Raw genomic sequence first — 26323 nt, 5'->3', positions numbered from 1 at the left:
GTCTAGAACCGCTCGGCAACGGTGGCTGGCGAATCATAGTTACCATCACATGGACAGAAATACTGTGTTAACTTTATTACAACCAAGGGACATAGCTAAAAATGTCTTTACATAATTTCCAGTCCTGATTACTTTCCTTTAATTTAATCTCACAAATAGGTTAGTGTAACATGATGTTGACAGAGGCAAATTATATATACTCACAAATTATTTAGTTAGAGGTATCTGGTTTGTATGTCTTGGAGGGAGGAGGGTGCAAGCTGAAAACTTCAAGAAAAGATTACTCATTTCATACCTGCTGGATTTAACTGCAGTTTATCTCTTCCATATACCAACCACATACCTAATGTGCATGGCAAACAGTTTGAAAGTATTATTCTATACTCAGCATTTGGAACTATCAGTTCCTTCATGAGAGAGGAAAGAGGGATAAGTTTCTGAAGGTCTGAAAGGTAACTCGGACTCCACGACTAATGTGAGGACAAGAGGAACAAATGTGTCTATAAGAAGTTTTGGAATTTCACCTCCTGAAGGTAAAATACTGATCAGTCTGTCAGTCTTCTAGTAATTTTATGGTTTCCTCGCATGAATTTTCACTTGGACACGATTATTCTATGTTTCATCACTCACCTGAGAGATATCTCTGAATTCCCAAAGAGACACACCTTCCAATTGCCATCAGCTGTTATCCGTAAACGGTTGCACGTGCCACAGAAGTGTTCACTCATTGAGGTAATAAATCCCACATGTCCCTTCAAGCCCGGGACATGGGATGCCTGCAAAAAGAAATTGTAAGAAAATAGCTACTGCTGTTGTGAATATACTATAAATGTGTTGCTCACCAAGTGGAGGAAGGAGAAAACGTGCATTAAGGGGAGTTTGAATGCCCTATCCTGACAATGTTAAATTTAGTGACTTAACTTCCCCGTATTTCAGGAACAACTGTAGCCATTGACAAGAAACTTTTACAGCACATTAAACTATATGTTCTGAGTCTTACAATAATTGCATTTCAGCCACTGCTTTTGGAAATACAATTTTTTAATTACACAGTTAAAATTTTGTGTACTTTTTTGTATGTTATTCTAAATAATTTTATTTATACATAACATTATGTTCTTCTTTTAGTTCGGAAGACTCAGGATACATATGTTATTACTCCCTGAAAATTTGAATTCGCTACTCGAAGTAGTTTCTGAGATTTAGGGAAAAATGCAAGAGAAAATGCATATTTTCAGGAAGAGTTTTTAAAGTTTTAATAGACTGTTACTTAATATATGCTTAACATTTTATTTTTAGTCACTCAGAAGCACCCTGCACCATACTGTATATCATCCTCTTGATCTTTTTTAAGTTTTTTCTTGTTTTCTTCTTTCTGGACTCCGTAGTGGCCAACTGTGCTGCATACTCTGCTTTACCAGTACAAACCTTGTCCATCCATTCAAATTCTCTGATGCAGTTTGCTCCAGAATTAATTCCCATATGTTGTAGCACTTTCACGCTACCAATGCTGCCATCATTAAAAGCAATAACAGCATGACTGACCCCCACTTTAGTGTCTTCATTACAAGAAAAACATTTTTTGGTCTACATCTACATCCATACTCCTCAAGCCACCTGACGGTGTAGGGTACCTTGAGTACCTCTATTGGTTCTCCCTTCTATTCCAGTCTCGTATTGTTTGTGGAAAGAAGGATTGTCGGTATGCCTCTGTGCGGGCTCTAATCTCTCTCATTTTATCCTCATGGTCTCTTCGCGGGATATACATAGGAGGGAGCAATATACTGCTTGACTCCTCGGTGAAGGTATGTTCTCGAAACTTCAGCAAAAGCCCGTACCGAGCTACTGAGTGTCTCTTCTGCAGAGTCTTCCACTGGAGTTTATCTAACATCTCTGTAACGCTTTCGCGATTACTAAATGATCCTATAACAAAGCATGCTGCTCTCTGTTGGATCTTCTCTATGTCTTCTATCAACCCTATCTGGTACGGATCCCACACTGCTGAGCAGTATTCAAACAGTGGGCGAACAAGTGTACTGTGACCTAATTCCTTTGTTTTCGGATTGCATTTCCTTAGGATTCTTCCAACGAATCTCAGTCTGGCACCTGATTTACTGACGATCAACTTTATATGATCATTCCATTTTAAATCACTCCTAATGCATACTCCCAGATAATTTATGGAATTAACTGCTTCCAATTGCTGACCTGCTATATTGTAGCTAAATGATATGGGATCTTTCTTTCTATGTATTCGCAGCACATTACACTTGTCTACATTGAGATTCAATTGCCATTCCCTGCACCATGCATCAATTCGCTGCAGATCATCCTGCATTTCAGTACAATTTTCCATTGTTGCAACCTCTCGATATACCACAGCATCATCCGCAAAAAGCCTCAGTGAACTTCCGATGTCATTCACAAGGTCATTTACGTACATTGTGAATAGCAACGGTCCTACGACACGCCCCTGCAGCACACCTGAAATCACTCTTACTTCGGAAGACTTCTCTCCATTGAGAATGACATTCTGCGTTCTGTTATCTAGCAACTCTTCAATCCAATCACATAATTGGTCTGATAGTCCATATGCTCTTACTTTGTTCATTAAACGATTGCGGAGAACTGTATCGAACGCCTTGCGGATGTCAAGAAACACAGCATTTATTTGGGAACCCGTGTCTATGGCACTCTGAGTCTCGTGGACGAATAGCGCGAGCTGGGTTTCACACGATCATCTTTTTCGAAACCCATGCTGATTCCTACAGAGTAGATTTCTAGTTTACAGAAAAGTCATAATACTCGAACATAATACATGTTCTAAAATTCTACAACTGATCGACGTTAGAGATATAGGTCTATAGTTCTGCACTTCTGTTCGACGTCCCTTCTTGAAAACGGGGATGACCTGTGCCCTTTTCCAATTCTTTGGAACGCTATGCTCTTGTAGAGACCTACAGTACACTGCTGCAAGAAGGGGGACAAGTTCCTTCGCATACTCTGTGTAAAACTGAACTGGTATCCCATCAGGTCCAGTGGCCTTTCCTCTTTTGAGTGATTTTAATTGTTTCTTTATCCCTCTGTCATCTATTTCAATATCTACCATTTTGTCATCTGTGTGACAATCTAGAGAAGGAACTACAGTGCAGTCTTCCTCTGTGAAACAGCTTTGGAAAAAGACATTTAGTATTTCGGCCTTTAGTCCATCATCCTCTGTTTCAGTACCTTTTTGGTCACAGAGTGTCTGGACATTTTGTTTTGATCCACCTACCGCTTTGACATAAGAGCAAAATTTCTTAGGATTTTCTGCCAAGTCAGTACATAGAACTTTACTTTCGAATTCATTTAACGCCTCTCGCACGGCCCTCCTCACATTACATTTCGCTTCGCGTAATTTTTGTTTGTCTGCAAGGTGTTGGCTATGTTTATGTTTGCTGTGAAGTTCCCTTTGCTTCCGCAGCAGTTTTCTAGCTCGGTTGTTGTACCACGCTGGCTCTTTTCCATCTCTTACGATCTTGCTTGGCACATACTCATCTAATGCATATTGTACGATGGTTTTGAACTTTGTCCACTGATCCTCAACACTATCTGTACTTAAAACAAAACTTTTGTGTTGAGCCGTCAGGTACTCTGAAATCTGATTTTTGTCACTTTTGCTAACCAGAAAAATCTTCGTACCTTTTTTAATATTTCTATTTACGGCTGAAATCATCGATGCAGTAACCACTTTATGATCGCTGATTCCCTGTTCTGCGTTAACTGTTTCAAATAGTTCAGGTCTGTTTGTCACTAGAAGGTCTAATATGTTATCGCCACGAGTCGGTTCTCTGTTTAACTGCTCAAGGTAGTTTTCAGATAAAGTTCTTAAAAAATTTCACTGGATTCTTTGCCCCTGCCATCCGTTATGAAAGTTTGAGTCTCCCAGTCTATATCCGGCAAATTAAAATCTCCACCCAGAACTATAACATGGTGGGCAAATCTACTCGAAATATTTTCCAAATTATCCTTCAGGTGCTCAGCCACAACAGCTGCTGAGCCAGGGGGCCTATAGAGACATCCAATTACCATGTCTGAGCCTGCTTTAACCGTGACCTTCACCCAAATTATTTCACATTTCGGATCTCCGTCAATTTCCTTCGATACTATTGCACTTCTTATCGCTTTAAACATGCCTCCCCCTTCACTGTCCAGCCTGTCTCTGTGGTATACATTCCAATCTGAGTTTAGAATTTATTACTGTTTACATCTGGTTTCAGACAACTTTCTGTCCCTAGTACTATGTGGGCATTGTGACAGTTTATTAATCAGAGCAGTTCTGGGACATTTCTATAGATGCTCCTGCAGTTTACTATTAGCACATTAATATTGTTATTCCCTGTTGCATTTTGTCTATTTCTACCTTGTCGCATCTCAGGAGGTGTCTTGTCGGGCCTAGGGAGGGAATTCTCTAACCTAAAAAACCCACATGTGCACTCCACACATACTCCGCTACCCTTGTAGCCGCTTCCTGCATGTAGTGCACGCGTGACCTATTCAGGGGGACCCTACTTTTCTCCACACGATAGCGGAGGTCGAGAAATTTGCACCCCAGATCTCCGCAGAATCGTTTGAGCCCCTGGTTTAAGCCTTCCACTCGGCTCCAAACCAGAGGACCACTATCGGTTCTGGGAACGATACTACAAATAGCTAGCTCAGATTCCACCCCGCGAGGCTTTCCGCCTTCACCAACTCCGCTAACCGCCTGTACGAACTGAGGATGACCTCTGAACTCAGACGGCAGGAGTCATTGGTGCCGACATGAGCAACAATTTGCAGTCAGGTGCACCCAGTGCTCTCTATCACTGCCTGCACGGCCTCCTCCACATCTCGGATGAGACCCCCGGCAAGCAGACAGAGTGAACACCGACCTTCTTCCCCAACCTTTCCGCTATTTCCCTAAGGGGCTCCATCACCCGCCTAACGTTGGAGCTCCCAATAACTAATAAACCCCTCCCCCCCATGTGCCTGCTCGGACCTTGCTGAAGGAGTGGCCACATGTCCACTCACAGGCAGAACGGACGATGCCACACGGCCAGCCTCCACACTGACCCTCCGCCTCGGGCGCCGCGAATGCCGCTGAACCCGCCACTCCCCTTGGGAAGAGGGTGGCCCAACCGCGCCCGGTACCCGCAAAGATGTGTCGACAGAAGGGTCAGTGGGTGAAGCATGTAACACCTGGGGTGTACCATGCAACGCACCAGACTCCCCACTGCCGCTACACTCCAAGGCTACAGCCTGAAGACGGCTAATCGCGGCCATCAACACGTTCAGCTGTTCGCGAACAGTGGCCAGCTCCTCCTGTGTCCGTACACAGCAGTCACACATCCTATCCATACTAAGAAATCAATTTACTGTAGAGAGTTAATCAACTTATAACTGGACTGCTAATTCACTAAAGGCGGCTGATAGTTGACTAAACTGTGGTTACTAGACACTTCCTGTAGAAAACAATGAAAATAGCACTACCTGTCTCTGGACTGTATTCAAAACAAACACTAGCACTACTGGCACTATGGCTGACTAAACGGACTCTCTCTGACTGTATTCAAAACAAACACAAAATCTATGGAACACTATTAGTAGCACTCGACAATTAAAGCTTCCTAAAAGCAAAAACACACGGAAGAAGAAGTGACAAGTAAGAAAAATAGAGTTAACACTTAAACTAGCGTAGCTCGCTGCACAGCAGACGTGACGCAGACGGCAGTTACGATGACACTGACACTATAAGATTATTGAACGACTCATTGGGATTTTGAGTCTGACAATGCAGACACTTCTTCAAGAATTCAGGATTGCCAGGTCTCTGTAAACAGGTTTTATGACATCCACAACTGCTGCTGGGATGGAATGTTTATGGCTGTATGACCTGTTTGAGTACTGGGCATTGCGGTAATTGCACCATGAACCAGATCCAGGAGGGCAAAGATGGTGTACTGGTTTATCATCAGCTGACAGTCTCTGGAAGAAGGTAGCCCATACTGCCTGCTTCATTTTCAACAAATCCTCAGTATTATTTCTAATGGCAATCTCATAATACTGTTGTAGTTCATCAATCATTTTGTCTGTCAGCCTGCTTCTTATGGTCTTACCACCTGAAAGTTTCTTATCTCTCAAACTTTGTTTCAACTTCCTCAATCTGGTACCCATCCTCTTCTGGACATGACCAACACATTCCATTTCTGTGATAAGCTTCTCACCATAAGGCTGAGTGGCTACTACACTGTTATATGCATTTGAGTCTGCCTAACCTAAGAACTTAGTGTAACACACTCGCCTTTAGTTTACAGATCGATTATAAATTTCAACAGCTGCACAGGCCTCCGTACGACTAGTTGTCCTTCATAATTTCTGTCACAGATATGCCCGTGTTCATTCCCTGATTTATACTTATAACAATGTTTGGTTAAAATCTGGAAATCTATTAGCTTTCCAGTATCCACACTGGTCACTGTAGCAACAGAATTCTTAGAACTGCAGCTGCGCTTCTACCAAGTGCCCCAAAAGCTACTGATATGTCAATCATACCATCGTTTATTTCAGCAGCTTCATTTGCAGCACCCTTAATTGACTCACATGCAGCAGATTTCACAGCAGCTCCAATAAATCCTGCATACTTGTCCATTTTACAAAGTGGGCGTGGCATATACATCATGACACACATTGTTTCTGCTGCAGTGTGTCCTTTGCCAATAGCTCTCAATCCATAAAACCACCTAACATTTATTTCAAAATAATTATCTTTACCCTTATCAGAATTCCAAAATGAATGAGTATATTTACAACTGGCAGAATTAATGATAAGTTTCCTGGCTTGTCCATTTGATACCTCAATGTCTTCATGTAAACTAACTGGCCCTCCACATACATACAGCACACACATTCACATAACACCCCTGTTAGGATGTGTAAATGTATCAGAATATAACCTAACCTACCGTTTACATGAGTTTTGTTTTGAGATAACTGTGTTATCACTATGTTTCATTTTAATCTTCGAAGCACTAATGGGTGTTTCGCTAGATACTCATGAATTTGCCAGTATTTCATTGTCTGTAACTTCACACACCACATGCTGAACACAATGTTTCTCTTTATTCAAAAATTTATTACCATGAAACCCACATTTCTTAAAAACACTTCATTTTGGAGTCATACTTTTTGAGAGATTTACCAGTCTATTCGCCACTTTTCCTCGGAAAAACGTTAGCACTTCGATATACAAAGCATGTTTATACTATGAAAAGATACGATACTATTTTTGACACTGCTACCAATACAAACACATAATTTAACCTTCATAACACAGCAATCCACAGCTTTCTACAGGGTGGTCCATTAATAGTGACCGGGCCAAATATCTCACGAAATAAGCATCAAATGAAAAAACTACAAAGAACGAAATTCGTCTAGCTTGAAGGGAGAAACCAGATGGCGCTATGGTTGGCCTGCTAGATGGCACTGCCATAGGTCAAACTCATATCAACTGCATTTTTTAAAAATAGGAACCCCCATTTTTTTATTACATATTCATGTAGTACGTAAAGAAATATGAATGTTTTAGCTGGACCACTTTTTTCGCTTTGTGATAGATGGGGCTGTAATAGTCAAAAATGGTTCAAATGGCTCTGAGCACTATGGGACTTAACTTCTGAGGTCATCAGTCCCCTAGAACTTAGAACTACTTAAACCTAACTAACCTAAGGACATCACACACATCCATGCCCGAGGCAGGATTCGAACCTGCGACCGTAGCGGTCGCGCGTTTCCAGACTGTAGCGCCTAGCACCGCTCGGCCACTCCGGCCAGCTGCTGTAATAGTCACAAACATGTAAGTATGTGGTATCACATAACATTCCGCCAGTGTGGACGGTATTTGCTTCATGATACATTACCCGTGTTAAAATGGACCGTTTACCAATTGCGGAAAAGGTCGATATCGTGTTGATGTATGGCTATTGTGATCAAAATGCGCAAGGGGCGTGTGCTATGTATGCTGCTCGGTATCCTGGACGACATCATCGAAGTGTCCGGACCATTCGCCCGATAGTTACATTATTTAAGGAAACAGGAAGTGTCCAGCCACATGTGAAACACCAACCACGACCTGCAACAAATGATGATGCCCTAGTAGGTGTTTTAGCTGCTGGGGCAGCTAATCCACACATCAGTAGCAAACAAATTACGCGAGAATTGGGAATCTCAAAAACGTCGGTGTTGAGAATGCTACATCAACATCGATTGCACCCGTACCATATTTCTATGCACCAGGAATTGCATGGCGATGACTTTGAACGTCATGTACAGTTCTGCCACAGGGCACAAGAGAAATTACGGGACGATGAAAGATTTTTTGCATGCGTTCTATTTAGCGATGAAGCATCATTCACCAACAGCAGTAACCTAAACCGCCATAATATGCACCATTGGCCAACGGAAAATCTACGATGGCAGCGACAAGTGAAACAGCAGCGAGCTTGGCAGGTTAATGTATGGTGTGGCATTAAGGGAGGAAGGATAATTGGCCCCCATTTTATCGATGGCAATCTAAATGGTGCAATGTATGCTGATTTCCTGCGTAATGTTCTACCAATGTTACTACAAGATGTTTCACTGCATGACAGAATGGCGATGTACTTCCAACATGATGGATGTCCGGCACATAGTTTGCGTGCGGTTGAAGCATTATTGAATAGCATATTTCATGACAGGTGGATTGGTCATCAAAGCACCATACCATGGCTCGCACATTCACCGGATCTGACGTCCCCGGATTTCTTTCTGTGGGGAAAGTTGAAGGATATTTGCTATCGTGATCCACCGACAATGCCTGACAACATGCGTCAGTGCATTGTCAATGCATGTGCGAACATTACGGAAGGCGAACTACTCACTGTTGAGAGGAATGTCATTACACGTATTGCCAAAGGCATTGAGGTTGACAGACATCATTTTGAGCATTTATTGCATTAATGTGGTATTTACAGGTAATCACGCCGTAACAGCATGGGTTCTTAGAAATGATAAGTTCACAAAGGTACATGTATCACATTGGAACAACCGAAATAAAATGTTCAAATGTACCTACGTTCTGTATTTTAATTTAAAAAACCTACCTGTTACCAACTGTTCGTCTAAAATTATGAGACATATGTTTGTGACTATTACAGCGCCATCTATCACAAAGCGAAGAAAGTGGTCCAACTAAAACATTCATATTTCTTTACGTATTATACGAATATGTAATAAAAAATGGGGTTCCTACTTAAAAAAACACAGTTGATATCAGTTTGATCTATGGCAGCGCCTTATAGTAGGCCAACCATTGCGCCAGCTGGTTTCCCATTTCGAGCTAGACAAATTTCGTTCTTTGTAGTTTTTTCGTTTGACACTTATTTCGTGAGATATTTGGCCCGGTCACGATCAATGGACTACGCTGTATATAAAAAATTACCGATTTTATTAGGTCTTGAAGTAATGCATGTAAAAATTTTAACATTTTCAACTGGTGTAGATAATATTTTAGAAAATAAAATAAAATACTTCCCACGCAAGTTTATAAATAATATACATATCATTTTATTTGGAAAATTGCAAATTTTATAATCAGATAAAAACCCGAAAAAAAGAACAAGAATGTTTTCCCCTTCTATCTCCCCTTAAAGTTACGGAAATGTGCAAGCTTTTGGAGCCAGTGGCTTCTTCTTCTGGCAGAAACAATGAAGGGGAAGGAAAAGGGAAGAAAGAAAAGGATTGTCAAGGTTTAGGAAATGGGGAGAGTTGCAGAAAAGCTGCAGAGAAACCCAGGCCAGGACAGACTTACTGAATGGGATGAGAAATATGTAACTAAACCAGTCCATCTCTCATACCACCAGCAGATGTGAAGTATTCTTGTGATTGGTAGTAAGTCATAAACATTAAATTATTTTCAATGTATGTTCATATGTAATACTGCACGTACCTTTGAGGTATCATTGGGCCCATTGGGAAGAGGATCACAATCAGGCCACTGCTTTCTAATTATTTGGAGCATTTCACTAAAAGAGACCATCTTCCCATCATTCCATTTGTTGCCGCTGAAAGGCATGTACTCGATAAATCTTACATCAACATTTTACTCTTTTGTTAACTCCACAAAACTGCACACTTCATCTTCATTAAAATCTCGCATTACAACACAATTTATCTGTGGAAGAAAGACACCATTAAAAACTTGGTATCAGATAAAGCTTGGTTTAAACAGAGTTTGAAAGACTTTTCGATAGGCAACTCATCCTACTCTATAGATGAATATCTTGACAGTGGCTGTTAGGCCAGCTTAAATAAGAATGTCTGTTAGATTTCAGTTCTGAGAGCACTTTGTCATAACAGTCAAGATTATGTACTTTTGGTTTGATAAATTTATTAATAGTGCATAATAATGTTTCAGTCTGACAGCGTATCAATTCTGAAAATATTAGCTGTTCCAGTTTGTATTGTATTCACCTAGTTTGACAATCTCCTGACAAATGATGAGGGTATTCAAATGTTTTATATTTTTTGTGTTATACTTTCTGGCATGTTACTCACCCATGAGAATCATCTCATGTTTTGGGTCTTGGAACAAAAGCTGAATCTAATCTAATCTAACCTACAAAATAATGGTTCTACAAGTCTGTAGTTATATTTGTATACCTCACTGATTCTGTTAAATTACTCTTTTTCTCTCTTTTTAGAGAATGTGGGAATTTATCTTAGCATGCCAAGCTGTTAACCTTCTTAACAATTTACGAAAATTAAACTACATACATCTCCAATCTTTTTCCCCACTCCAACGCACACATCTTTTGCTGAAGGTATTATTTTAACTATTACATTAAATTATGAAGCTTTCCTGAAACTGTGCTGCCATTTGTGAAACAAAGTTAAAAGTGTTCTCAACATAAAAGGTCTTCACAAAAGGAGCATTTAGTATCTGTGCAGGTGGTAACACTGACAGCCTTCATATAAACAAGCCCAAATGGTAGAACATCCTGCTTTACACATACACGCAATGGCAGAAAATAGGAAAAGAGCACACCTTTCATTCAAGCATTGAATATATAAACTGATGAGACAAAACACTATGACCTCCTGTTTGATAATGTGTTTGTCCACTGTTGGAACACAATACAGCAGTGATTTTGTGTGGGACAAGTTCAACAAATTTCAAGTATGTTCCCAGCATTATGTGAGGTATGTTCCCAGCATTATGCAGCACTGCATGTCTAAGCACAGGTCATGTAATTCCCATAAATTGGAGATCAGTGGTTTCTGGGTGCAGAACTGGTATCTGATAGCATCGCAGATGTATTCCATCAGATTCAGAAGGGGTGAATTTGATTCTGGCCTCTTGACACTGAAAGTCATATTGTTGAAACATGTCACCTTCATTAGGGACAGGGTGCGGACAGTGCACAATAATGTTCACACAGAACAAAGCTGTTATGGAGCCTTCAGTTACTACCACAGGACCCACAGAAGACCAGGTGAATGTCCTCCATAGCATAATATTGCTCCCACTGGCCTACGTCTGTAGCAAAGTGCACCTTTCAAGCACCAATTCACTCTGTTGACAGTGTATGTGCACAAAACCGTCAAGCAGGTGTAATGCGAAACACGAATGATTCAACCAGATGACACATTTCTATTGATTCACTGCCCAATCTCAATGCTCCTGAGCCACAGAAATTGTAATTCAACAGTGTTGTCAACATGGGAACATACAGGGGTTGTCTACAGCAGAGCCCTATGTTTAACAGTGTGCAATGAATGGTGTGCTCTGAAATACTCGTGCTTGCACCAACACTGTGTCATCAGACCTGCCACAGAAATTAGCTTCCTCAGCTGAATGTCATCTTTTTCAAAGGAACCATCCCAGCATTTGTCTTAAATCATTTAGGGAAATCAAGGAAAACCCAAATTTTGGTGGCCCGATGGGACTCGGGTCCATTGTCCTCTCGAAGGCAAATCCACTGTCTGACCACTGTGGTGGCATGACCTAGTCTTAATTAAGCCAGAAAATCCTGGGAAATGCTGACATACTTATTGATTTAAGATATAACAATTTAAAACAATCCTTTCATGAATTTCACTACAATTTTCTGCTCTTTTGAAAAAAAATTCTTTTGACTGTTTTGATGTTGTTTAATATGTTTAAATAATGATGGCAGTCTCTATAAAAGGGCAGTTTGACTTTTGAGTTTAGTTATACTGTTTTGAACTACATCCTTCATCTATTTGTCCACCCAGAAGTGCTATAGGATATAACTTGAAGACTATGGTGAGGTGGTGGGGGACAGTCATGTGTTGAGAAGGAGGTGCTGCCAGAAATGAAGTGTGACACTGCATACAGGGAGAATAAAAATACTCTATTCCATATTCATTTACAATCTAATTCTGGCCCCCATATGGTTTTACTTTTCTCCAATAAGAAAAAAGAAATTGTCAGTAACTGTCTTTATAAGGTCTTAAAAGGAAACAAACAATAGAAAATCTAGGCTGGAATAATGACCATATTATAAAAAAGATACGTTGCTATTTACTGTATACAGGAGATGTTAGGTGACAGACAAGCACAACAAAAAGACTACTAAACACGTAAGCTTTCGATCAGAAAGTCTTCTTCCACAGTGGACAAAACACACACACACACACACACACACACACACACACACACACACACACACTCACACACACACACACATGACCGTTGTTTCTCCCATGATGCGCAGTTGCTCCCAGTCTGGCCCTAGCAGCCAGAGACAGTGGTCATGTATGTGTGATCTGCATTTGCGCGCGCGTGTGTGTGTGTGTGTGTGTGTGTGTGTGTGTGTGTGTGTGTGTGTGTGTGTGTGTGTGTGGGAAAGGGGGGGGGGGGTTTGCACCAAAAACTTACGTGTTTAATAGGTGGTTTTTTTTTTTCCCTTGCCTGCAACACAACATCTACACTATACAGTGAGTGCCAATCTATCATTTGATAATACTGTCGTTACCACCTTGCCAAGAGGCATATTGTGGAGTAATCCGAAGGGCTCTACTAATTTGTACAAGAGGAAGGAGAGCACAATCTCAATGTAAGTTTTTAGAAAACTGGTACGTGCATTACTTCTGCAAACCTTTCAGAAAGGACACGGTATGCACTTCATTCAGCAAGATGCGTAATAAACAATATTAGCAATACTGCATCAAACTTGTTCACTTTCGTCTTTGGATTAAACATTCGATTTCAGAGAGTACAGAATTTGGCAGAATCAAATTTTGGGGATATGTGGAACTGGGACAATGGAATATTTTTTACCCATTCAACAAACTAAGCACTGCTGATTGCTACTTTTATTGTGTCTGCTGCTGCAATGCATATATGAAACTGTAAGTGCAGCATCTATGATGGAATAAAATGTTATACAAATGAAACAAGCAGGCACAGTGAAATAGAGTAGTATGGCTCATCATTTCGGTCTCACAGATTAGCAGGTGTTGACTTGAAAGATAATACTTAAGAAGTTGAATCCAAAGGAGAGGATGTACCGTATTTACTCAAATCTAAGCTGCTCTTTTTTTCCGGTTTTTGTAACCCAAAAAACTGCCTCCGGCTTAGAATCGAGTGCAAAAGCAAGTGGAAGTTCTGAAAAATGTCGGTAGGTGCTGCCACAACAAACTTCTGCCGTCGAATATATGTAGCGCTACAGTCGTGTACCGCAAGTCTCTAGAGGAACGGAGGGTTCCAAATGATTGGAAAAGAGCACAGATAGTCCCAGTCTTCAAGAAGGGTCGTCGAGCAGATGCGCAAAACTATAGACCTATATCTCTTACGTCGATCTCTTGTAGAATTTTAGAACATGTTTTTTGCTCACGTATCATGTCATTTCTGGAAACCCAGAATCTACTATGTAGGAATCAACATGGATTCCGGAAACAGCGATCGTGTGAGACCCAACTCGCCTTATTTGTTCATGAGACCCAGAAAATATTAGATACAGGCTCCCAGGTAGATGCTATTTTTCTTGACTTCCGGAAGGCGTTCGATACAGTTCAGCACTGTCGCCTGATAAACAAAATAAGAGCCTACGGAATATCAGACCAGCTGTGTGGCTGGATTGAAGAGTTTTTAGCAAACAGAACACAGCATGTTGTTATCAATGGAGAAACATCTACAGACGTTAAAGTAACCTCTGGCGTGCCACAGGGGAGTGTTATGGGACCATTGCTTTTCACAATATATATAAATGACTTAGTAGATAGTGTCGGAAGTTCCATGCGGCTTTTCGCGGATGATGCTGTAGTATACAGAGAAGTTGCAGCATTAGAAAATTGTAGCGAAATGCAGGAAGATCTGCAGCGGATAGGCACTTGGTGCAGGGAGTGGCAACTGACCCTTAACATAGACAAATGTAATGTATTGCAAATACATAGAAAGAAGGATCCTTTATTGTATGATTATATGATAGCGGAACAAACACTGGTAGCAATTACTTCTGTAAAATATCTGGGAGTATGCGTGCGGAACGATTTGAAGTGGAATGATCATATAAAATTAATTGTTGGTAAGGCGGGTACCAGGTTGAGATTCATTGGGAGAGTGCTTAGAAAATGTAGTCCATCAACAAAGGAGGTGGCTTACAAAACACTCGTTCGACCTATACTAGAGTATTGCTCATCAGTGTGGGATCCGTACCAGATCGGTCTGACGGAGGAGATAGAGAAGATCCAAAGAAGAGCGGCGCGTTTCGTCACAGGGTTACTTGGTAACCGTGATAGCGTTACAGAGATGTTTCATAAACTCAAGTGGCAGACTCTGCAAGAGAGGCGCTCTGCATCGCGGTGTAGCTTGCTCGCCAGGTTTCGAGAGGGTGCGTTTCTGGATGAGGTATCGAATATATTGCTTCCCCCTACTTATACCTCCCGAGGAGATCACGAATGTAAAATTAGAGAGATTAGAGCGTGCACGGAGGCTTTCAGACAGTCGTTCTTCCCGCGAACCATACGCGACTGGAACAGGAAAGGGAGGTAATGACAGTGGCACGCAAAGTGCCCTCCGCCACACACCATTGGGTGGCTTGCGGAGTATCAATGTAGATGTAGATGTAGATGTACACAGGCATGCTTCGTAGGCACAAAGATAAATACTGGCGCCAAAACCTCTGCGTCAGTAAATAAATTAAAAAAAAAGGTGGAAGACAATTTTCATACATTATCCAACGAAGTAAATACAAATTCCGTATTGTTCATCTTCGAATGTAGCAGAACTTCAATGTATTATGAAAATCCGACTGGCAAGACTGTTTGGGATGTTTGTCAATATGGCCAACTCTACGTTCTGAATTTTTTCCTACCTGTGAGAAGAGATGGTTGCTAATAGGAACCTGATGAAATGTGAATCACATGCAGTATTCTCTTCATCATAAGAGTAATACGAATATAAACATTTTGCCACGTATTCTTTCGTGTTTGCTGCTATCTTATTTAAATCCTGTCTGCCTAATAAACTACGAAACTAGAGTGAGACAACAGCAAACGCGGAAGAATATACATATCGTGTCATGTTTATATTCGTATTATTCTTATGCCTAATAGTGATACAGTCATAAATGAAGCACGGCAACTGACTAGATTTTTAAATCTAAGATGACTCTAATTTCTGTGCAGAATTTGATGTACTAAAGAAGCGCCCGCAAAGATTTTCAAATGGAGAAAAATTTTCGCCTAACTCTCGTTCAGAACATGTTCTATCATACACAGTCTATTATTTGGTTCTTGTTGATCATTATCAAAGAAAGCAGCAGTGTAAGTAACAAGAAATAGTAGTCTCTTGCCAAAAACCAAGCCATGCCGCGAGCGACGACAGGCCGCAAACACGCACTATCAGAATGCGACTAACAATGCATGACACAGTACAGCAATGCATTTTCAGCTTAGAGTGACATAAACGCCTATAACAAGGAAAACGGCACTTATCAGATCAAAGCAAAATAAGCAATCGATTCAAACCAGATGAAGCACGTGAAAAAGGAAGGGTACCAGTATAAATACGGAGGAGCGCCTGACGCATAGCAAAGGCTACCTGGTAAAGCTTAACTGCTAAGCTTACGACTCGAACCAAACTACTGTAGCTGTATCGTCAATCATTCGACCTAAGTTGTGTCTCATATTACAATGGACCGACTTTGTTTCGATTTGGAGGTGCGGCCTAAAACTTTTCTCTCCCCTTGAACTTTGAGTCTCAAATTTCAGGTGCAGCTTAGATTCAGGAATTTTTTTTTTCCTTCCTTTATTTCGAGTCTCATTTTTCAGGTTTGAGTGCGGCTTAGATTTGAGTAAATATGGTAGGTGGTATTTCAACTAATTCTAACTATGAAATAAAACAAAGTACAGCAGGGAGCTCTGACGAATCAAAGAGCAGCGATGAAGATTCTGATGAATAGGAAAGTATGAGTTAAGAAATAAGATGCTACTGAGATCGTAAATTTTTGTTGTGTTGATGAATCTGTTAACAAACATATTCAAAAATGCACTGAAACATTGGCACATGTAGTGTTGGGAGGTGATAAACTGTCATTACTGTTAGAGGAGCTCCGTATTTCTTGCTGTTCTACTCCTACATGACACTGTATCTGAAGGTATAGAATGAATCTTCACTGGCTAGAGAAATGGGTAACACAATTTTACAAGTCTCTGCTGTCATGTAACCTCTTCAGGGAAATCATGACTGTACTAAGATTCAGTTTGTGGTTGACAAGGTCAGAGTCATTAAGAAATGCAAGGCAGCTACCATGTCAGTCCTAGAAGAGAGAGACGTAGCAAACTGTCAAAGCATGTTCATTCCCGGTCCATATGTTTGTGGTGATGTACTAACCAAGTAATACTGAAGTGTGATCCAAGTCACACAAATATGGCTTTAATAATAACCTCCGAACAATATGCCTCTAAGGACTCAACAAGACACAGAACACTGATGTGCACATTACAAACTAGAATCACACAGAGAGTCAGTCAGCACTGTTCCATACTTATATATGTGCGAGTTGCCAGCAGATGGCACGGCAGGGACCGCACTGCACGCTTGGCTCCCAGAGACGGCCTCCAGCAGCCAGCCTGCAATGTTCAGTCGGTGACCAATTTAAAGACGCATGTACGGCAACACCACTCTCGGTGCACTCACACTGACACGTACTAGTAGCACGATACAGCAGTGATGAGTAGTAGTACCCCTCCTGTCTTGCACGCCTTTTATCTGGCTCTACAATTTACTTTCCTGGACCCACACAAATGCCTGATCCTCCTAATTCAATTTGCTCTGCAGACTATTTAAAATTCATAAAGAAAAAGGAACCACAATTGCACTTTGTGTGCCAGTTACTTTCCAATACATTGGCACCAGCTGATCTTATTTAAGAACACTCAACTTTCGTAGCCATACTTACAGCACATCCTTTGCTTCCTGGCCTAAATCCAAGTTAACTCCCAGCCCCCCTCCCCCCCCCCCCTCCCCACACACACACGCCCCTCCCCCCCTCTCGCCCCCCTCCGAATCAGCTAGTTGTGTGCTGTTATCTCACGTCACACCCTAGTCTATGAGTGCCCAGCTGTCTGTCGCCTGACTCCTCTACCTGCACCCCTAGCTAGCCCACAGATGGCTCCCCACTCTCCCACGAGCCACTAAATGCTTCCCTCCAAACCCCTCCCATCTCTCTCCATCCCTCACATTGCCTCAACCTACCCCATCCTACCCCACTCTAAAGCCCCACCTCGCTCCAGAACACTCACCGTGGGCCAGTAAAGAGCTGGCAGTTGAGCGACCACAACATAAGGAGACATGCGCATGTGAGTGTGTGTGTGTGTGTGTGTGTGTGTGTGTGCGCGTGCATGTTTTCCCTACAGCTAGAAAAAGAAAGTGCATTCTGGAAGCTCGCCAAGCACCGTACCTTTTAGTTTGGAAGGTAGAAGATGAGGTACTGGTGGAAGTAAAGCTGTGAGGACGGGTCGTGAGTCGTGCATGGATAGCTAAGATGGTAGAGCACTTGCCCACGAAAGGCAAAGGTCCCAAGTTTGACTCTTGGTCCGGCACACAGTTTTAATCTGCCACGAAGTTTCATATCAGTGCACACTCCACTGCACAGTGAAAATCTCATTCTACATACCTTTTGTTCATGTGCCTATCGATGAGACAGTGCTTCTGCCTTTTGGTGAGCCATCTCCTTTATTCCTAAATAATTCGTAATTTTCAACAGAAACTTTCCGTACGTTATTATTGCATCCTACATTACAATATGCAATTTCCACAATATGTGGTCATCTGTGAATATAATGGGGGTAACAACTGTAGGAGACCAAAAACTGACTGCAGTAGGCAAGTTCAAGTTATTGTATGCTGCAGTAGTTATGCAGAGGTGAAGAGGGTCACACAGGATAGGCTAGCATGGGAAACTCCATGAAACCAATCTTCAGATGGAAGATCACAACAATAAAAACATTTGATTCAGCATACACCAGACTCCAAACAGCGTACACAACCTGTATGCTCAGAAACACAGAAAATCATATTGGTTCCATCAGCAGGAAACTTCAGCCCATAATTGTTATGGAACACTGCGGTGATTTTGTTCATTAATAAAACCCAAAACTGGGGAGTAATAAGAGAGTATTGTTGTAACATCTTATCAACCTGGTTATCTAAATACATATTAAGAAGACTGGTAAAGTGTTATTTTAAAGCGCCACGAAAGTATTTGAGCAATGTATAAATTTAGAGAATTAGTGCATAATATTGAAAGCCTATCTACATTATCTATATCTGCATGACTAGTCTGTAATTCACAATTAAATGCTGGCAGAGGGTTCAGAGAACCACCCTCAACCTATTTATCTACCATTACACTCCCCTACAGCATTTGAGGAAAAACAAACACTTCAATATTTCCGTACAAGCTCTGATTTCTCTTATTTTATTACAATGATCATTTCTCCCTATGTAAGAGGGCTCTAACAGGGCTCTAACAAACTATTTTCACATTCGGAGGAGAATGTTGATGATTGAAATTTTAAGAACCTGCTCCAGCAAAATGTTTTTGCTTTAATGACTGCCACCCCCATTCACATGCGATATCTGTGGCATGCACTTTCCTGTTTCCCAATAATACAAAATGAGCTGCCCTTCTTTGAACTTTTAAATGATGTCCTCTGTCAGTCCTATCTGGTAAGGATCCCACACCATGCAGAATACTCCAAAAGAGGACAGACAAGTACAGTTGTAGATAGTCTCTTTAGTAATCCTAATCTTCTAAATGTTTTACTATTAAATCACAGTCTTTTGTTTGCTTTCCCACCGCATTATCTATGTGAGCATTCCAATTTAAGTTATTTGTAAATGTAATTCCTAAGTATTCAGTAGACTTCACAGCCTTTAGATCTGCGTGAATTATCATGTAACCAAAATTTAGTAGATGCCTTTTACTACTCAAGCGGATGACATAACAATTTTTATTATTCAAAGTCAGTTACCACTTTTTGCATCATATGGATAGATAGCCTAAATCATTTTGCAGTTCATTTTGATCATCTGATCACTTTACAAGACAGTAAATGATTTGCAAGACTGTAAATGATAGCATCATCTAAGAGGACTGCTCAGATTCTCTCTTAAATTGTTAATGTAGATCGGCAACAGCAGGTGGTCTGTAACACTTCCTTGAGGAATGTCAGATATCACTTCTGTTTTACTTGACGATTTTCCATCAATTTTTCTGACAGGAAACCACACATCCAGTTGCACAACTGAGACAATACTCCCTAGGCACACAATATGATTAGAAAATGCTTGTGAGGAACTGTTTCAAAAAGTCTTCTGGAAATCTACAAATATGGAATCAATTTGAGATCCTCAGTCGACAGCACTTATTACTTTGTGTGACTAAAGAGCTAGCTGTGTTTTAAAAGGTCGATATTTCTGAATCTATCTTGGCTATTTATCAATGAATCATTATCTTTGAGATAATTCATAATATTCAAACACAATATATGTTCCAAAATCCTAATGCAAATCAACATTAGTGATATGAGTCTGTTATTTAGCAGATTACTCCTCTTTTCTTTCTTGAGCATTGGTGTGACCTGAGCAACTTTTCAGTCTCTAGGTATGGATCTTTATCAAATGAGTGGCTATATATGATTTCTAAAGGAGCTATTGTATCAGCATTCTCTGAAAGAAACATAACTGCTTTATGACACTGAGGAGAGCTACTACTAAGTTACTCACAGTTGCAGTTGTTCTTGATTTGAATACTGCAATATTTAATTTGTTGTCTTTGGTGAAGAAATTTCAGAAATCCGTGTTTAGTATCCCTGCTTTAGTAGCACTGTCATCAGTAACATTACCACAGCTATTGCGCAGTGAAGGTATTGGTTGTGTCTTGCCATTGGTGTACTACACATGCAACCAGAACCTCTTTGGATTTTCTTCCAGATTTCAAAACGAAGTTTCACTATGGGAACTATTAAACACATCTTGCACTGAAACCCACCCTAAGTTTCGAGCTTCAGTAAAACATCGCTAATCTTGGAGATTTTGCATTCTTTTAAACTTTGACATGCTTTTTTTCATTGCTTCTGCAGCTGAGTTTTGACATATTTTGTGCACCACCCTTTTAATTTATTTGGTATCCTTCCAGTTTATTTGGTATATATCTCTTAATTGATGTCGATACTATTTCTCTGAATTTAAACCATGTCTGGTCTACACTTACATAGTCAGACTTGAAGGAGTAGAGACTTAGTAGAGACCGTCTCCTTGGAAGGCATCAAGTTAATTTTTATCTGCTTTCTCATTAAATGCCCTATTGTGTAGGGCTGAAAATTAATAGAGATAAGGCAAACAGAATGTGCAAAGTAAGTGGAAATTACTCGTCTCTTCCCCGATTACAGTGCAATAGAAGATACTACGAGATGTTGACAGATTTCCATATCTCGGTAGCTTTATATATAATAATGAGGTCACAGATGCAGAAATCACCAGCAGAACTGGAAAATCAGTCCATATGGCAATTAGGTCTGTAATATGTCAACAAATCTTTGACTGTACTCCTTTATCGTTTATATGTGTGAGACTTGGAAAATGTCAGTAAAATCAGCACACAGTCTCCATATTTTTCACCAACAATGCTAGAGATGAATTCTGAAGATGTTAACCCAACCAAGTTACAAACGATGAAGTGCTGAGAATACGACGTCTAGACAGCCTGCACAAAATTATTGTTGAAAGAAGACTGAAGATTGCAGGTTATGTTCTACACATGTAAGGTGGAAGAATCCCAAAATCAACACTGTTGTGGAAATCAATGGACAGATACAGATGTACAGGAAGACCTTTTAACACTTGGAACTTTTGCAATGAATCTTCAATACATGGACACAAACTTGGAGGAAGGTGAGAACGTGGCAGCTGATCGAGTGAACTAGTGGAAACCAGTTCCTTGTATGGTACACAGCAAATCTGAGTAAGTTAGTAAATAAGTAAGTAAGTAAGTAAAGTAAGTACAACTGGGGATTTTGCAAAACTGTTGGATGATCCATATTATTGTCTATATTTGACACTCTTGGACTTCAACCTTTTCCTTGATGTGTATTCTTCAAATTGTGAGTTTTATGAGAAAGGTGATAGGTACTTACCAATCGGTATTCCCTCACACGAACCGACATTGTCTCTTTGTAAATTCTAATGTGCTAACAATTATCTACTGAGAATCCTCGACTAGGTCTCCGCAGCTCAAATGAGCCAGTTTCTTTTAAATTTCTGTCTTTGGCTATAATTGTCTTCCAAGTATGGTGACACAACATCCTGTCATGAAACTTTTGCCTTTACACTTGTTTACTTTTCTGGACTCTGCCTTTTTCTGCACTGTGCACTAAATACACTATGTGATTAATGCCCAATCTCCAACAGCCAATCGTGAACTGTAAACAGTTGTAAACTCTACCAGGGCACATAACAAACAATTAACATTTGTGTTTTAGTGTTCTAAGCTGTGAGGTCATCAGCGGACAAATAATTTAGTACCTATTCCTGGACAGCCGGAGTGGCCGTGCGGTTCTAGGCGCTACAGTCTGGAACCGAATGATCGCTACGTTCACAGGTTCGAATCCTGCCTCAGGCATGGATGTGTGTGATGTCCTTAGGTTAGTTAGGTTTAATTAGTTCTAAGTTCTAGGCGACTGATGACCTCAGAAGTTAAGTCGCATAGTGCTCAGAGCCATTTGAACCTATTCCTGACGTGCTGTTGTTTGGAACAACAACTGACATGATCCAAAATATTACTTTCTTTTATTATAGCTTCACTTTTATTTTGTCTAATGATTACTAATTTCAGTATCAAATTCCATCATCAAGCCACTATATGATCAGAAAGCATAGTGTATCGTTAAAATATTGTTTAATAAACAGATTACCATTATATCATCATTCCTTAAAGTAATGTCCAAAGTGGAAGGCCAGATGATTAATTTTGAGTATATACAAAAGTCAGAGTACTGAACCGGATATGAAAGAAGGAAAACCAGAAGGGCAGTGAGAGACGGGTGCCTTCTATCACCTTACTTCCTTAATATGTTCATCAAGGAAGTAATAACAACAACAAAGAAAAGATGACAAGAATCAAAAGGTAATTTCTGGAATACTCCAAGGAAATGCGATAGGACCATTACATTTACAATGTATATAAATGATCCAGTAGAAAGTGTCAGAGGCTCCTTAATATTGTTCACAGGTACTACACTTGTCCATCAGAAAGTAGCAACAACAGAAGACAGTATCAATTTGCACAATGACCTGCAGAGGATTGGTGAATGATGCAGGCTCTGGCAGTTGACCCTGCACATAAATAAATGTAACATATCACACACACACACACACACACACACAGGAAAAGAAATCCAATACTGTACAACTACACTATTAATGACAAATTGCTGGAAACAGAATCTACCATAAAATATCTAGAAGTAACTATCCAGAGCAACCTTAAAGAGGAATGACCACATAAAACAGCAATAGAAAAGCAGATGCCAGACTAAGATTCACAGGAAGAATCTTAAGTGAATGTAAATTACCTCTGTGTCCTTACCCAGTAGGACTGACAGAAGAGAGAAAGAAGATCCAATGAAGTGCGGAGTGTTTTGTCACAGGATCATTTAGTCGCTGTGACATCATTACAGATATGCTCAGCAACTCTAGTGGTAGATGCCATAAGAGAGCAGTTGTGCATCACGGAAAGATTTACTACCCAAATTTCGAGAGAGTAGTTTCCGAGAAGAGTCTGACAACATAATAGTTTCTCTCATATACAATTCACGAAATGATCACGAGAAGAAAATTTGAGAAGTTCGAGATAATACAGAAGCGTACTGACAGTCACTCTTCCCAAGCACTGTTCACAAGTGGAACAAGGCAGAGGGGATCAGTTGGTGGCATGAGACGTACCCCCTGCCACACACAGTTAAGTGGTTTTTGGAGCATGATGTCGATATGGAAACTTAATTGCATGCATATACACTGCAGATTGACGACATCGCAATAGTAAATCAGAGTAGGAACTAAGTAAAATGTTTCAGGCCTTAAATCAAGAAGTGGTAAAACTAAAGCTAAAAATGAATACAAAGAAGACAAAAGTTATGGCTACAGACAAGAAAGGAGGTGGAGGTAGGACTGACACAAGAACAGGCAATGAGCAACTCAAGAAAGGAACTGAAATTCACTATCTCAGTAGCATTTTGCAAGAAAACAATCAATATTTCAAGGCATTCAAGAAAAGAAAAGCACAGGTGAAGAGTTCCTTCCAAAATAAGAAGAAGCTGCAACTGAATAAACATATCAGCTTCCACATTAAGAAAATATTTGTAAAGACCTTTGTGTGGAGTGTTCTGACACACAGATGCAAAATCTGTACATTAGAAAAGCCAAAGGAAGCTCACCTCAAACCTGCTGAAATGTGGATCTGGAGGAGAAGTACAAGAACTAGCTGCATTGACAGAAAAATTAAAGGAAATAGGAGAGAAGAAAGAAACACTGAAAGTTATGCGCCACGGCAAAGCAAAATACACTGGACACTTAACTGGAGACGATAATCTTTTAAAACACATTTCTGAAGGCAAGATCGTAGGTAAGAAAACAAGGGGATGACTGAGAACATCCTACTTAAACAATATGATCAATGAATGGGATTTTCTTCACACATGGAGATGAAGACAACTGCTGAAGAGAGGAAGCTGTGGCTGCAGAGACAAGGTTTAACCTTTTGGAAGAGTAAGGACAAACTAATACAAAATATGAGTCTGCATGGTAGCTACATATGGAATAAATGACAACTTCTTGTGTGCAGTCATCAAGTCACTTACCCCAGTAGGTGTCTTATCTACTAAAAGTAAAGGTCACTGTTGTGCTTTCAATAGATGTGAACTGCACCCTGAAAATGGTATGTCTAGTTTGTAGTTGTACAGAAGCTTTTTATTTTGCAAAATGGTTCAAATGGCTCTAAGCAGTATGGGACTTAACGTCTGAGGTCATCAGTCCCCCAGACTTAGAACTACTTAAACCTAACTAACCTAAGGACATCCCTGCCTAAGGCAGGATTCGAACCTGCGACCGTAGCAGCAGCACGGTTCCGGACTGAAGTGCCTAGAACCGCTTGCCCACAGTGGTCAGCTTTTATTCTGCAAAGAAAATTTTGATAATAAGATGAACTGATGCTGGTACTTGCTACTGAAACCAGTAGTACTTAGACACAACAAAAGTGTGACTACAGAATTAAGAATAATTTTTCCAAACAATCGAGTATTTTTTTCAAAACAACACCACAATAGAGGAAACTTATTTTAAACTAAAGACACAAAAGAAAAAAAGAGAAACTGTAAAGATCTTGAGTCTCATAAGACTCTGTTGGGAGGAAAATATAAGATATTTAATTGGTAAACTTGCAAGGCATACTTTTTTATGTTGTATAAACTATGAAACTGTTAGCATCGTCAGCTAAAATTTACTTCTTCTGCTTAATATACCTTCCTTCACTTACAGCTGCAGTGTGGAGACAGGGGTGAGGGTGGGAGCGGGGATGGGGGCGAGGGTGAGGGCGTACTGCTTTAAAATGGTGATTCTTGTATTGATATTTTTAACAACAGATTTATATCGTTTGCTTATGAAAGTCTGCATGCGATGACAGCTGCACGAGTAATACCTTCACAGGGTCGTATTCAAGTTGCAAGGCTAGATCTATGCCAGCCATGACACGCTCCCAGCCTTTCCTCCTCGTGATCTGGTTGTAGCATTGGGACTGCAGGGTGTCTAAGCTGATGTTCAGACCATCAAGCCCTGCCCTCTGCAAGGCAACCAGCTGTCTTGTCAACATGAGGCCATCGGTTGTCATTAAGACACTTTCGAGATCTTTTATTTTCTTCAAGGCACCTGTGAAACAGCAAATTATTCTAAAGAAACTGAAACAAATAATTTGTAACATTGCTGCTGCATATAAAACAAAACTCCAGTTGATAAATTGAAAATACAAATTCCTTAAATTGCCCTAATACAAAGAGATAAGAAGGGTTAATAAACTGAATTGAAGAATGCAAGTTAAAATAGCAATGAAAAAATAATTAGAGGCATGAGATCACCTACTGCAACAGGGAAATGGGAATCAATATGAACCATTACCCAGCTACTGTCAACTGATTCCATGTCTCCATGCACACTGTATAAACCACTGTGGGTTCTACGACAAAGTAAATTGTTGTACCACACATTATGGTTTTTCCCCATTCAATGCTCATGTGGATTGTGGGAAGAATGATTCTTTAAATGGTTCTGTGCATCCTGTAATTAATCTTGCCTTCATGGTCCCTATAGGAGTGATACATATGCGGTTATTGTATAATCCCTAAATACCTCACTTAATACAGGTTCCTGAAATTTCATAAGTTGGGTTTTGTCATATATTTGGCATCTATCTTCACTTGTCTGGCATTTCCAATTTTTAGTAGCTTCTTGATGCTCTCCCATGCATCAAATAAATCTATGATCAATCATGCTACACTATTTTGTATACATTCAGTGTCTGCCATTAGCCTTATTTGTTATGGGTCATACTTAACCAATATTCTAGAATGGGCCACACAAGTATTTTGTAAGCAATGTCCTCTATAGACTGATTACATTTTCCAGTATCTTACCAATGAATTGAAGTCTGCATTCTGCTTTGCCTACAAGTGAGTCTATGTCACCATT

At 40.3% G+C, this 26323-nt stretch overlaps 1 pseudogene; it reads right to left on the bottom strand.

The window, feature by feature from the left end:
• Window positions 1-26323, bottom strand: part of LOC124776186 — a 70785-nt pseudogene that overhangs the window by 31158 nt on the left and 13304 nt on the right.

Source organism: Schistocerca piceifrons, chromosome 2 (genome assembly GCF_021461385.2).
Source record: "Schistocerca piceifrons isolate TAMUIC-IGC-003096 chromosome 2, iqSchPice1.1, whole genome shotgun sequence".
NCBI classification, from domain to species: Eukaryota; Metazoa; Arthropoda; class Insecta; order Orthoptera; family Acrididae; genus Schistocerca; species Schistocerca piceifrons.
This window is presented reverse-complemented; position numbering and strand designations above follow the sequence as displayed.